This window comes from Cyanistes caeruleus, chromosome 6, assembly GCF_971803275.1.
Source record: "Cyanistes caeruleus chromosome 6, bCyaCae1.hap1.1, whole genome shotgun sequence".
Lineage (NCBI taxonomy): Eukaryota > Metazoa > Chordata > Aves > Passeriformes > Paridae > Cyanistes > Cyanistes caeruleus.
In genome coordinates, this window is record NC_141706.1 from 34429115 (window position 1) to 34441182 (window position 12068).

Genomic DNA, 12068 nt, shown 5'->3' on the forward strand with positions numbered 1-12068 from the left:
CCCTTTTTAAATGACAGAAGATCAATACTATTACTAAAGCCATTAAACAATTCTTCACACTTCAGTTGTGCTCTCTCCAGGATGTATGAGAAAGAACAGAAGGGTATTTTGGCTATTATAAAGGAAATGCATGATAAAGCCTCCTCTTGTGTTCCATTTTCTCTCCCTGGTTCTAAGCCATCCATATCTTCCAAGCTTCCCATCCCTTGAATCTGGCTCACAGGTCAGAAATAGACAGAGACCTGGGATACAGGAGGGATTATGTCTTTCAGTCTCTTAAGCCAGGTTTGAATCTGTGAATAGTATCTGGAAGTTCTGGTTGTTTAATTCTGACAAATTGGCTTAAGTTGGTCTCGGTTTCTGGTTTAGTTTTTTATTTAGTGCCTATTTTTTTGCTGATGCTCCAGCCTTCTGGTCATCTTCATGGCCCTCCTCTGGACTTGCTCCAACAGATCCATGTCCTTCTTATACTGGGGGCTTCAAAGCCAGATGCAGTACTCCAGGTGGGGGCTAAAGAAAGCAGAATAGTGAGAATTCATTTTCTTTCCAAGACAAGCCAGAAGGAGCTTTTCTTGTGTGATTTGATGAAGAACAGAGACAGCTCTAAAGCTCCTACACTGCAGGCTGGGCTCTGTGAATGCTGGTATCTTTTTGCAAGCAGCAAACTGAGGTACAGAATCTCCTTCCAATTCTCAAAATCTGCTGCAGAAAGTTTTGGTGTCCACAACATGACACATCTGTGGGGAATTCGCAGCTCTGCCCATCCTCCTGTCAAGAAAACCAGTACTGATGTGACAGGACAGCGCTTCCCAGTTAGCAACACTTACTACTTCTAGAACCTTATCGGTAAAGGTAAGTACTAAAAAAAACAGGGATACTGAATCCTCTTTCTCCAGCAGAAATGGTCCTTCCAAATGATCTCAAAGGTTAAAGGCAAAGCAATACATTATTTCAGAAAATGAAGTATGCAGCCCAACACCCATCTCTGCTTGTCCATGCTCTGATGTCACCGGCAACCAACCTGAGAGCTCCATCTGCATCCTGCTCTCCGCAACCACTCTGTAATTATGTCTCATTGTACATCATTTTTGTTCAACAACTTGCTGGCTGTTTTTCACATCAAATGAATTATTCAGCAGCAGATTCTGCTCTTAATCCTAACAACAGCAGCAGTAATACTTCATGTTCATAGGGTCCTTTCAAAAGTGTGCTGGAAATGTTTTATGTTGAGTTCTTCTATACTCTGCAACAGAAGACGGGGCTTGTACAACGGAGTGAGAAATGGGGCTCAGCACAGCTCTCTGACATGGGCTATGTGAGAGACAAGTCCAGCCCCTACTGCCCCATACAATTTTTCTTCCCCTCTGAGCCACTTTTCAGCACTGTACCAAATCTGTCAGATCCTCAGCTACTCTAATTAGCATTATTTCTTTCAATGCCTTGGTGAGATACTGATATTTGTTTCTTACATGTTGATTAAAGACAGAACACTGGAATGTGTGCATTCTAACTCATGACCTACCAAGACAAATCCTTGGCTGTACACATTCTTATGCTAGGAAAGTGCAAGTCAGAGATTCAGAATGTCTTTCTGGATGTCACTGAGCTACTCACTACCTGTGAGTACAGAAAAAAAATGTATGGAGAGAAGCCAAGCCATAATCTTCACTGGAATCTGTACAAATTTCAATTAGCATTTTCTTTCTTTTTAATTTTTTTTTCCTCCATCTTTCATCCTCGATTTTTATTTCTGCTGAGCATCACCTGGTTTTCTATTCATGATCAGGTGCATGAACTGCTAAAAAAACCAAGACACACAGGAGATTTGGTAATTCAAATATATGGGCTGCTCTGCCTGTGACCTTTGCTTAGAAAGTTTTGAAAGAAACATGAATCTTCTGTCTAACTGGGATATGCTGGGGAAAGAGCTTGCAAGGTGTGGTGAACAACACTTGATTTTTGTACCATTTCTTCTTCAGTGTTCCAGTCTTGCTCAGGCATTATTAATCCTGCTTATTCTGGAAGATCTGAATGTGTCTGACTCTGCAACATAATTTAAAGGAGGGGGGAGTTGCTTTGCATGATGGAAGACACTGTGAGTGATGATCCCAACAGCCTGTGACTCTCAGCTGGAAGTGTTTTTCATAGCTGCTGAAGCACTGCTGAGCTTGTGGAGTAGCTTGTTAACAATGGTACAGAAGTGGAACAGGTTATTGATTTTTCACCACACAAAAACTGTTACTTTATGCTGAACTTTACTTTTGCTTCTTAAAATTTGACCACATGCATCATTTAAAAAAGAGATGCAGATCTGTTCTTTCTATGGAAAAGATTGTGATGTCTGATTTTGTGGAATCCAACTGTTCCTCAGCTACATGGGATGCAATTCAGTAAGGAATGTTGGCTGCAGAAATACAAAAGGACATGACAACAACATGAAGGAAAAACTGGAGTGATTCAAAGCAGTCTGGAGTGAGACTTGAACATGAGTCAATAATGTCTTGCTAGTACAGCAAATATGTAAGGAGGCCTGTTATATATCAGAGTTCTGAAACAATGCTTCAGCTCTGTCTTGTGCTGGAGGGCCATAGCTAGAGAACTGTCCTGCTTTCAGCACTGCACTCCAATAAAGATGTAAACCACCTGGAAGAAATCCAGAGGAGAATGAGTAGAACAAGCAAGGAGCCAGAAAACTTGCTGAGTTGAGGAAATCTTTATGGAAGCTGAAAGATCAGTCCTAGAGAAGAGCCTTTCACAAACATAATGACTGCAAAGACAGAGACTAACTTTTTGATCATATCTCCTGTAGGTGAAACAAGAAGTAATTGGTTTAAATCATTGCAAAGGAGACAATTAAAGCTGTAGTAAGAAGTCTCTTAACTTTTCATCTATGAAGGCAGTGATATTCCGTCACAGGAGGCTTTTGAGAGCAGTTTAGATAAACATCTCTCAGGAGCAGTTTAACTTGATCTCACTTAATTGCCTTAAGGTAATGGGGTGATGTACATGCTCTCTTGAGGATCTTTTCAAGTCCTGTTTTCAGAGCTGGTACTTCCTCAGATTTATAGTATGAGATGAGGTGGCTTGGTTTGACTTGCTCATCATGAACAGAGTTGTGAACTCCCTGCAGGGGCTTTGTGTTTATACTGCTGATGAGTATAAACTCATGCTGAAAAGGAGAGATCTCATCTTTTATTAGACAGCCATATTTCATTAGTGAAGTGAGTCCATCTGACATCACAAAGATATAAACATCTGGGATCCCTAGTGTTCCACATCAGTCTGTAGACTAATAACAGGTGGAGTGGACATGGCTGTCTCAGAATATTGAAAATAAGAGGGATGTCTCTCAACAACAGCATATGTCTTAGAAGGAGATTCATTGCTTGAGAAGAAAAATGGAGCTCATTTTATAATGGGAACCAGGACTGATGATACAGCAGAGTTATTAATTTTTCTGTTGATTTGAATTTTGACTGTTTTGTGGTTTAACCCCAGCCAGCAGCCAAGCCCTGTGCAGCCACTCACTCACTCCCCCACCAGGGAGAGAACTGAGAGGGTAAAAGGTAGAAAACTCATGAGTTGAGATCAAGACAGTTTAATAGGGAAAGCAGAAGCTGTTCACACAAGCAGAGCAAAGGAGGGAGTTAACTGAGTGCTTCCCATGGGCAGGCAGGTATTCAACCTTCTCCAGGACACCAGGGCTTGATCACATGTTGTGGTGACTTGGGAAGACAAACACCATCACTTCAAATGTTCCCCTCTTCCTCCCTCTTCCCCCCACTGTATATACTGAGCATGATGTCACACGGTCTGGAATGTCCCTTTGGTCAGCTGGGGTCACCCTTGGCTGTGTCACCTCCCAGCCTCCCATGTACCCCCAACTTCCTCACCAGTGTGGCTGTATGAAAAGCAGAAAAGGCCTTGGCTCTGTCTAAGCCCTGCTCAGCAATAACAAAAACATCTCTATGATATTAACATTCTGTTTAGCACAAATCCAAAATGCATCCCATACCAGCCACAATGAAGACAACTAACTCTACCTCAGCTAAAACCAGCACACTGTACATGCTGTAAGTTACAGGAGTTTCCAAACTGAGAGTGTTGTGTTCCCAGCCACTGATTGATCTGCGAGTCAAGCTATGCAGTTACCTGTAAACTGCAGATTCAGACTCTATTCCTGTGTACAGCTTTTTGTTTTCTGTAAAATGGAAATAATTTCCCAGACATCAATCAAATCTCTCAGACTGACAGCCAGTTGAACAGCAACTTGAGCTTGCCAGGTTGAGGGGATAACTTGAGTTTGGGTTGCTGTGATGTGTTGGTGATGCTCAAGGCAAGGTTTTGTCTTGCTTAGCCCTTCCATTTTGCTGGGCCATTGACAAAGTAACTATTTTTCTGTGTTTATATGGAAACCCAGGCCTGTGTGACACAACAGCAGGCAGGCTTGTCTGCTACAAACGTTGAGAAGTGATAAGCTGAGCCCTTCTGAGCTCCAAAAAAACCTCATGGATTTTTACAGTTTATTTGCTGATGTTTGGAGTCCTTAATACTGAGATTTCTTTAAAAGGTTTCCTTTGGAAAGACCTCTACCTCAGGGTGACAGTGCAGACCCAGCACCAAAGACTGGGATAGTCAAAACACGTGAGGGTTGTTAGCAGTGGGGATGTGCCAGTCAGCTGTCAGCTCTGGCTTTGTAACACCCCCCTGCAGCTTGGGGAGCTGATGTGAGGGCCTGGCCTCTGACCACAAAAGGGTCACACATCTGTTCTGCTCAGCTGATGCCAAGATCTTGGTTTTTGTGACCACCTGGGCTCAGCACCCGTATCTCACTCACCTAGAGGCCATCCAAAGGCCCCACGAAAGGGCTGGCATCTTGGCTTGTGTCCTTGGGCTCATATGCTCTCCCTGAGTCAACGCTCAGAGCCTGCCAAGAGGCAGCTGAGCCTCAAAGGCAACCTACTGAATTCCGCAAGCTGTTAGTTTGGATCTAATTCAGCCCCAACAAAATGTGGGAGACCACCTCTGAGTGAGGAATATGCCATTTGTATGTGGCCATTCCTCTAACCAGAAGTTTGTAGGAGGTAATATGAAACAGCTGGGGGTTTATCTGCTGCCAAAAGTTCTTCTGCAACCCAGTACTGCTGCTGTGTGAAGTGGAAGAAGCCTGCAGAGGCTGTAGCTCTATCACCTGCTTTTTTCAGGGAGCCAAAAAACACGGTCCATCCTGCACATGGCTTTCCCCTGAGGCTGTTCCAGGCCATGCTAAGCTGCTTTCTTTGGGCTGCCATCACGAAATAACACTGGCAGCTAGACTGGCTGCCAACCATCCATTGTTGGTTAAGTGAAAATCCTTTGTTCCCAACTGTAAATTCCCCAGCTATCTTTGCTAAGCAAAATCAGAGAAACAGTCCATCTGTTTCATCCTGGAAAATTTGAATATGTACTTTTTTCTTGTGGCCATTAAAACACATTTTAATTTTAGTATCATATGCTGAACAACATTTAGAACATGAGTTAAAGATGCTGCTGTGAGAGGAATGAGGTGCAACTACACCTCAGTTTGGACCAGTGCTGAAGCAGAAGCATTGACAGCAATAGCTCCCCCTACCAAACTGGAACAGCAGCCTGCTTTTATGGACAACTTTGGCATAAGGGCTGGAATTTGAAGTTATCAAGAAAATATCAGCCTTGGAAAAAAACTGTCATTTGATTTGTTTCAGGGCTCAGAATAACTCTGTCACCAAAAACATAATGGAGGTGGCTTACCACTTCCAGCTAATATAGGTCTTAAAATGATCCTGTTATCCCTGTCCCCCCAGCCCTGATGCTGCTATCACGCGTTAAGAAATAAATCAGGGTAAGGAATTTGTGCTGTCTTTTAGTTCATGACATTGAAAGTAATACAAAGGCAAAAGAAAGGTATCAGCATTTAAAGATCCAGCAGACAGCCACTCCTGAGGTCTCTTCTTTGTGTCCTCTGGCCTCACTTTTCCTTGCTCTTCCCCCAGAGTCAGAGCTACGGTAGGGTCTGGTTACCCGGATGCCCAAGTTGTACTGGGGTGGGAAGACTTGCTATCAGCTCTATCTTTTAATTTTGCTACCACATTCCATTTTTCTATTCCCTCTTGCATTTCACTCTTTGTGTCTCCCATTCCAAAAACCCCTCCTCTGCCCTCGAGTCAGAACTCCTTCCAGGTCCTCCAGACTTTCAGGTATGGGTATCTATGTCTCTCTCCCGTGTTCCTTTTCCCACCTAAACTGTCCTTTGAGATACTCTCATTCTGCTTTCTTGCTCAGACAGGATCCCAGACTCCAAATTGCATGTGCTTTTATTGGTTTGTAATGGGAGTTTTCACTCAGGCTGGGTTTCACATTCAGTGAAACTCTTGCTTACCTTGGAATACTTCTCCTTCCTCTCTCTCCATGAGGAGCATGTGCAAGCCATTATGTTCATGGCAGATTCATGGCAGATTCATGGCTAGAGAAAAACCTGCAGAACTGGTAACAGCAATAATTGGCAATCAAGTATTTGCCCTGCTCTCATTCCAAGAGAGTCAAGTAGTTGGGAAGAACATGTCAGGATTGGTTGAAGTGAAGCATGTCCTGCTGTAGGATGGACTGGGCAGCAGGATGTGGTCAGGTTCAGCTCTGTCTTGTACATTTCTCCCCCTAGAGTTGCACTCCACAACCCCCTTGTGCACCCACCCACCCACCCACATATTCACATATGCATAGACTGAGTACTTCCATAAATGTAGGGAAAAAAATAACTGGTTGAGATGATTTAATATTAAATATCACTTCTGTTATTACTAACCAGGTATTTTTCCTTTTGTTTTGGAGTAATTTTTTCCTTGGCAGAATTCTTTATAGAAAGCTGTTCTGTCATCTTCAGTGTTTCAATGCATTTTGCATTTTAGATGTCAACATTCCACAAAGTTAATACCACATCTTTACAGTACTGAGGTAAACTGGGGTCTAATACCAAAAATGTACAATTTCAGATTAATCACAGTTTTGATTTGAAGCTCTTGACAATAGACAAGAGAACATATGCTCATATGCTTCTGTTAGCTCAGCTGAGGAGAAAATAGTACGACACAGAGAGTACAGGGGTGATTCACCCTTCCTCTGAGCTCATCTCTATAGGCTGTGGAGTGCAACAGGGAGCTCTGTGTGTGCCAGGACAGTGGTCCTGGGCATTCTGTACCTGGGCACATGGAATCACTGAAGATCTGGTGGCACTACTTCTATAAGAATTTGTGTTGGCTCCAAAGCCCCAGCCAAATTCCTCTTCTTATTTCCTGATGCCCTTGCCAGTTCCACCTGGCTGCATTACAAACCATTTCCTAACCAGTGATGGGGAGCTGCCAGAGGTACCTAATTGCTGGCACAGGCTCATGTTCCCTCCAGGGAAAATGTGGTGAAGGAGAGCCCTCTGGAAGGAAAAGCTGTGGAATTTGGTTTTGTAGAGCTGCTGCTGTGTGTAAGACCTGGCTGTCAGTAAAGGGTAAAAAGGAGGCTGCGATATGGCCTGTGAAGCCTCTCTCGGAGAGCAGCTTCATTCACCATGGCCACGGTTGAATAGTGTCATACATTCCCCCTTGTCTGTCCTGTAACAATGGATGCTTTCCAAAGGATAAGGAGTGAGCATGAAGATAGAGTAAGAAGGTAATTTCCTGGGCACTACATACTCTACTTATTTCCTGATTCCAGAACACAGCTGCTACTGGAAAGAGTTTCTGTAGGCACAGAACAGTGTTCTGGGCTGAACAGAGTTTGAGCTGGCCCGTGCTGTCACAGAGGGAGCACCTGTCTCTGGGAAGCAAAAGAGAGGGAAGGTTTTCCCCTCCCTACATCTATGGGACCACTTACATGCCCTTCCACCTCACAAGCTGCTAACTGCCTCAACCCTCATGGGTTTCTTCTTATGTTCTTATCATGTATCCATGAATTTACCTTGCTTCAATTACAGCTGTGGGAGGAGCCAGGATAGTGCCTTGTCTTTTCATCACCTTCCCTGAGGCAGCATCGAGGCTAATGTTGGGGGTGGGGGTCGTGCGGTACAGCCTGCAGCACCTTAGTAACCAAGGAACTCCTAAAGAACAATCTCTGGAATCCACTTCTTACCAGCTGCAGTGATCTTAGTAATTTGTTATGCAAATACATGGATAGTATTAAGAAACCTGATCATTTACTGCACCTTCCCAAGCATCCCACCTGGGGGACATTAGCCCACCACAGTTCTTCCTTATTTAAGTAACTCCTGCCCAAGCCTCTAAAATACTGTGCAGATCAAGAAATTTCACCATAGAAATGTGGGAAGAACATCAGTGTCCATCAGTGCAGGAGGAAAGGTGAATAACCAACCAGAGAAGATTGATAGTCAGCAGGACCTGTGTGAATTTAGCTTGATTTCACCTTCAGCCAGTGCGTACCTCCCCCTTCTCTTCTCCTGCTCCTAGGAAAAAAGCAAATCATCAAGGGACTGAGCATAAAGAAAACAGTGCAGATAAGCCCTCTGGAGATGTTATGTGAAGCATGAGAACACAGCCATTCCCAGGCCTGCTGGCTGTATTTTGGGGAGAACATTTCCACAGATGAGGCTTGCAGAGGAATTCTGGGGAAGCTAAATGGAGATGCATTGCTAAAGGGGTTGCTCTGCACTCAAGAGCCTCCTTTTCATCTTAGATAGATTTCACCAGTAAGCAAGAATATCTAGACCTTTGCCTTCCTATCAGCTCTGGGAACTAGTCATACCCTCTCCCTAATTTCAACAAAGACTTCTCCACCCTGTTCAAGCCACTTTTACTAAGAGCAACTGTTAACATGTATTTGGAAAACTTCCACAACCATCGGTTTGTCCTCTCCTTGCACTTTCAAAAATTACTGTTTTCCTCATTGCAGCAGGAAGGAAGCCTCCCCCTCTTTTTCCCCCTCCAACTGGAAAAATCACATCTAATCTTGCTGCCTTTTTTCCCTGCTGTGTATCCTGTCAAAACTGGCTGTTGTTATGAACTGCAAATAGTGTGTCTAAGCCTTTGGTCAGTTTTTTTCTAGTTCAATTATCATTCTGCCCATGAACCTGGGTTTGGCTCATATTTTGCATCCCATGATCATCTCATCCCTCTCTCCTTTCACCCTCAGTTCCTGCGTGCTGTCCTACTGCTCTGCCTGGCACCTGCCATTTTATTCCTGCTATTTTACCATGAGATGGATGAATGGGCTCACTTCTCATTGCATTGAGGACATTTTAGCCCTGTTGGGTATAGGTGTGCCTGTGTTCCCTTGTGTACTGCATGTTGACATACAGATACACCACCCAGCTGAGCTAAAGCTTTGTTTACTTTTTTGGTGTTCCAGGATGTGTATCTTCACATTGCTACTTGACTGCTCCACAGACATATACCATCACCTTGTAGTGACATGGGTACCTCCAACAATGTATCTACAACTCCCTACAACAAGGTCTGTGTAACTTGGGTGGAATTGGGCGGCCTCTGCCCACACTTCCACATCTGTCTGCTAAGGACTACTCACTGGAAAAGCCATGTCCATAATTCTCTCAGACTCAGTGTCACTGCATGAAACAGTTCCCGACTCTCTTCTCTCTTTGGTGACTTCCTTCTTCCAGCCTCTGCTGCGAGTGGCACTGCTTACAGGTGCTCTGGCTGTCAGTGTATGTAAGGACAACAGTTTTCTGAAGAAAATAGGTTGTTGTGTAGCACCTGAAGGCCCTCTGAAATATTTTTCTTATGCACATTCCAAAACTTCCCTCTTTCCCCCACCCTTTGCAGTGGAAGGAAAGATGTTGAAAACTGAGGAGACTGGAGCCCACTGTGCCCTTTTTATATTAATATATACATGGCACTGATGCAGTGACAGTACGTCAGTGAATCCATTGTGAGGGCTAAAATTGTACCCAGAAAAAATGACAGTCATGGCCTTACATCTCCAGTGGCTGGAGAATGCCCTTTCTCCTACATTAAGGTCATGAGTAACAAGATTGTCTCTGCTTGCATGAGCTTTCCCGGGGCAGAGACTGTTTGCGTAGGTGGCGTCCCCTTCTGCATTGCCTGCAGGATGAATCCTCATTTCACTCCTAGTGAAGAGACATATGCGGCTGCAGGATGAACTGTCATCAGCAATATGAAGTAGGGGAGAGTCACCTCTATTTGAATTTTTTGTGTGCTGTGATGTATTTAGGATATAGAAGACTGCATGAGCCTGAGAACCAGAACCTTACTGTTTTTTATGCAGTACTAGGAACACCTCATGTGCACCCAAGCACATCTCTGCCTAACCTTTATTTTCTGGTCTGGTTAACAACCACGTACAGAATTTCTCTCATTTGTCCTCCCTGTCTTTAAATCATCTTCCTAGCAGCTGTAGTTCCATTTATTGCTTAGATATCTGTAGTGATGGGCAGGGGTGCTCGCTATTTGTGACCCAGATGTGTGAACCAAGGGCCATCTGAAGAAGGTGACTGTGCTGCCTCCAGCAGCCCTTTCCTTTACAGTAGCTGCACACTGTTCCCAATTTTGGGAAGCAGCTGCTCTCTACCACCCACCTGAGGAACATGAACTTCTGGTGCCATCCCAGCTGATCTTAAGTTTTCCACAGTTCAGGTAGATCTGTCTTATTTTAGGGACTTATATGTTACTTTTAGATGGTCTCTTCCCCAGCCCCAATGTGAGCTGGATGTATTCCTGTACTAAAGAATATGACTGAAGTTTTTTTGGAGACAATGGCAGAGATTTCATAAAATCAGAGAATCATTAACATCCTGAGCTGGAAGCCATCCACAAAGATCAAGTCCAACTCCTGGCCCTACACAAGGCAAGAGTCATACCATGTGCCTGAGAGCATTGTCCAAACGCTTCTTAACCTCTGTCAGGCTTGGTGCTGTGACCACTTCCCTGGAGACCCTGTTCCAGTACCCAAACACTCTCTGGGTGAAGAACCTTATCCTAATATCCAACTTAAACCTCTCCTGATACAGCTTCATGCTATTGCCTTGGGTCCTGTCACTGGTCACCAGAGAAAAGAGATCAGTGCCAGCCTCTCTGCTTCCTGTAGTGAGGATGTTGAAAACAAGGTCCCCCCTCAGTTTCCTCCAGGCTGAACAGACCAAGTGATCTCAACTGCTCCTTACAGAGCTTCCCCTCAAGGCCCTTGACCATCTTTGTTGCCCTCCTTTGGACACTCTCTAGTAGCTTTGTATCTTTTTTACATTGTGCTGCCCAAAACTGCCCCAGCACTGAAGGTGAGGCTGTCCCAGTGCAGAGTAGGGTGGGACAATCCCCTCCCTTGCCTGGCTGGCGATACAGTGCCCAATGTTCCCCAGGACACAGTTGGTCCTCCTGGCTGCCAGTTCACACTGTTGGCTTTTACTCAATTTGCCTTTTCTCTTGATGTTTCTCTAACAACTCTCTTGAATTTTGGCTGGAGAAAAATGTGGCCAGATACCACAGCTGGAATGGGGGATGCCATAGTCAATTGTCTGCAGATACCATGTGTGCTGGAACCAAAGCACACAGCAACTGGCCAAACTTTGTTCAGCTCTGTTTCAGTTTCTGTGTTTCAGCTGAGGGCCAAGTGAAATAACTCTGGCTACGCTCACTTGACACTGACCACCATGGGATGAAACCATTCATGTATATCCTGCTACTGGGAACACGTCCCTGTGGGCCACTGCTGGGCAAATCACACTGCAAATATGCTTGTGGCACTTACTGATCCCATTATTGGCAGTTTCTGAAAAGGACCTTTGAGCCAAGGAGACAGCTCTCAGAGAAGATCAAACTGCTGGAAAAGGTCTCTGGGCTGCCAAAATAGGCTCCAAAGCTATTGGTCCTGCCCTATTATCAGCATCACATTCTCCTATAAAAGAAAAAAACAGGACACAGGAAGCACCAACACAAGGTGGGAGAATCAAGACCTCAATCCAATGTACTAATAATACTTAGCACTGTACATCACTGTACTGTTACTTACAAACATTAACTGATACATCCTCACAACACCCCTGCGAGGTAGGGAAGTAGTATTATCCCTAGTGTACA

The 12068-nt window shown here is 44.3% G+C and overlaps 1 long non-coding RNA gene across 1 annotated transcript; it reads right to left on the reverse strand.

The window, feature by feature from the left end:
* Positions 1 to 353: 353 nt before the first annotated feature.
* On the reverse strand, positions 354 to 7828 carry LOC111930890 (uncharacterized). Its single transcript, XR_015288564.1, has 3 exons — positions 7698 to 7828; positions 6398 to 6501; positions 354 to 510 (listed from the first exon to the last, which is right to left on the reverse strand). It is a non-coding gene; the product is annotated as an uncharacterized LOC111930890 (long non-coding RNA).
* Positions 7829 to 12068: the final 4240 nt, after the last annotated feature.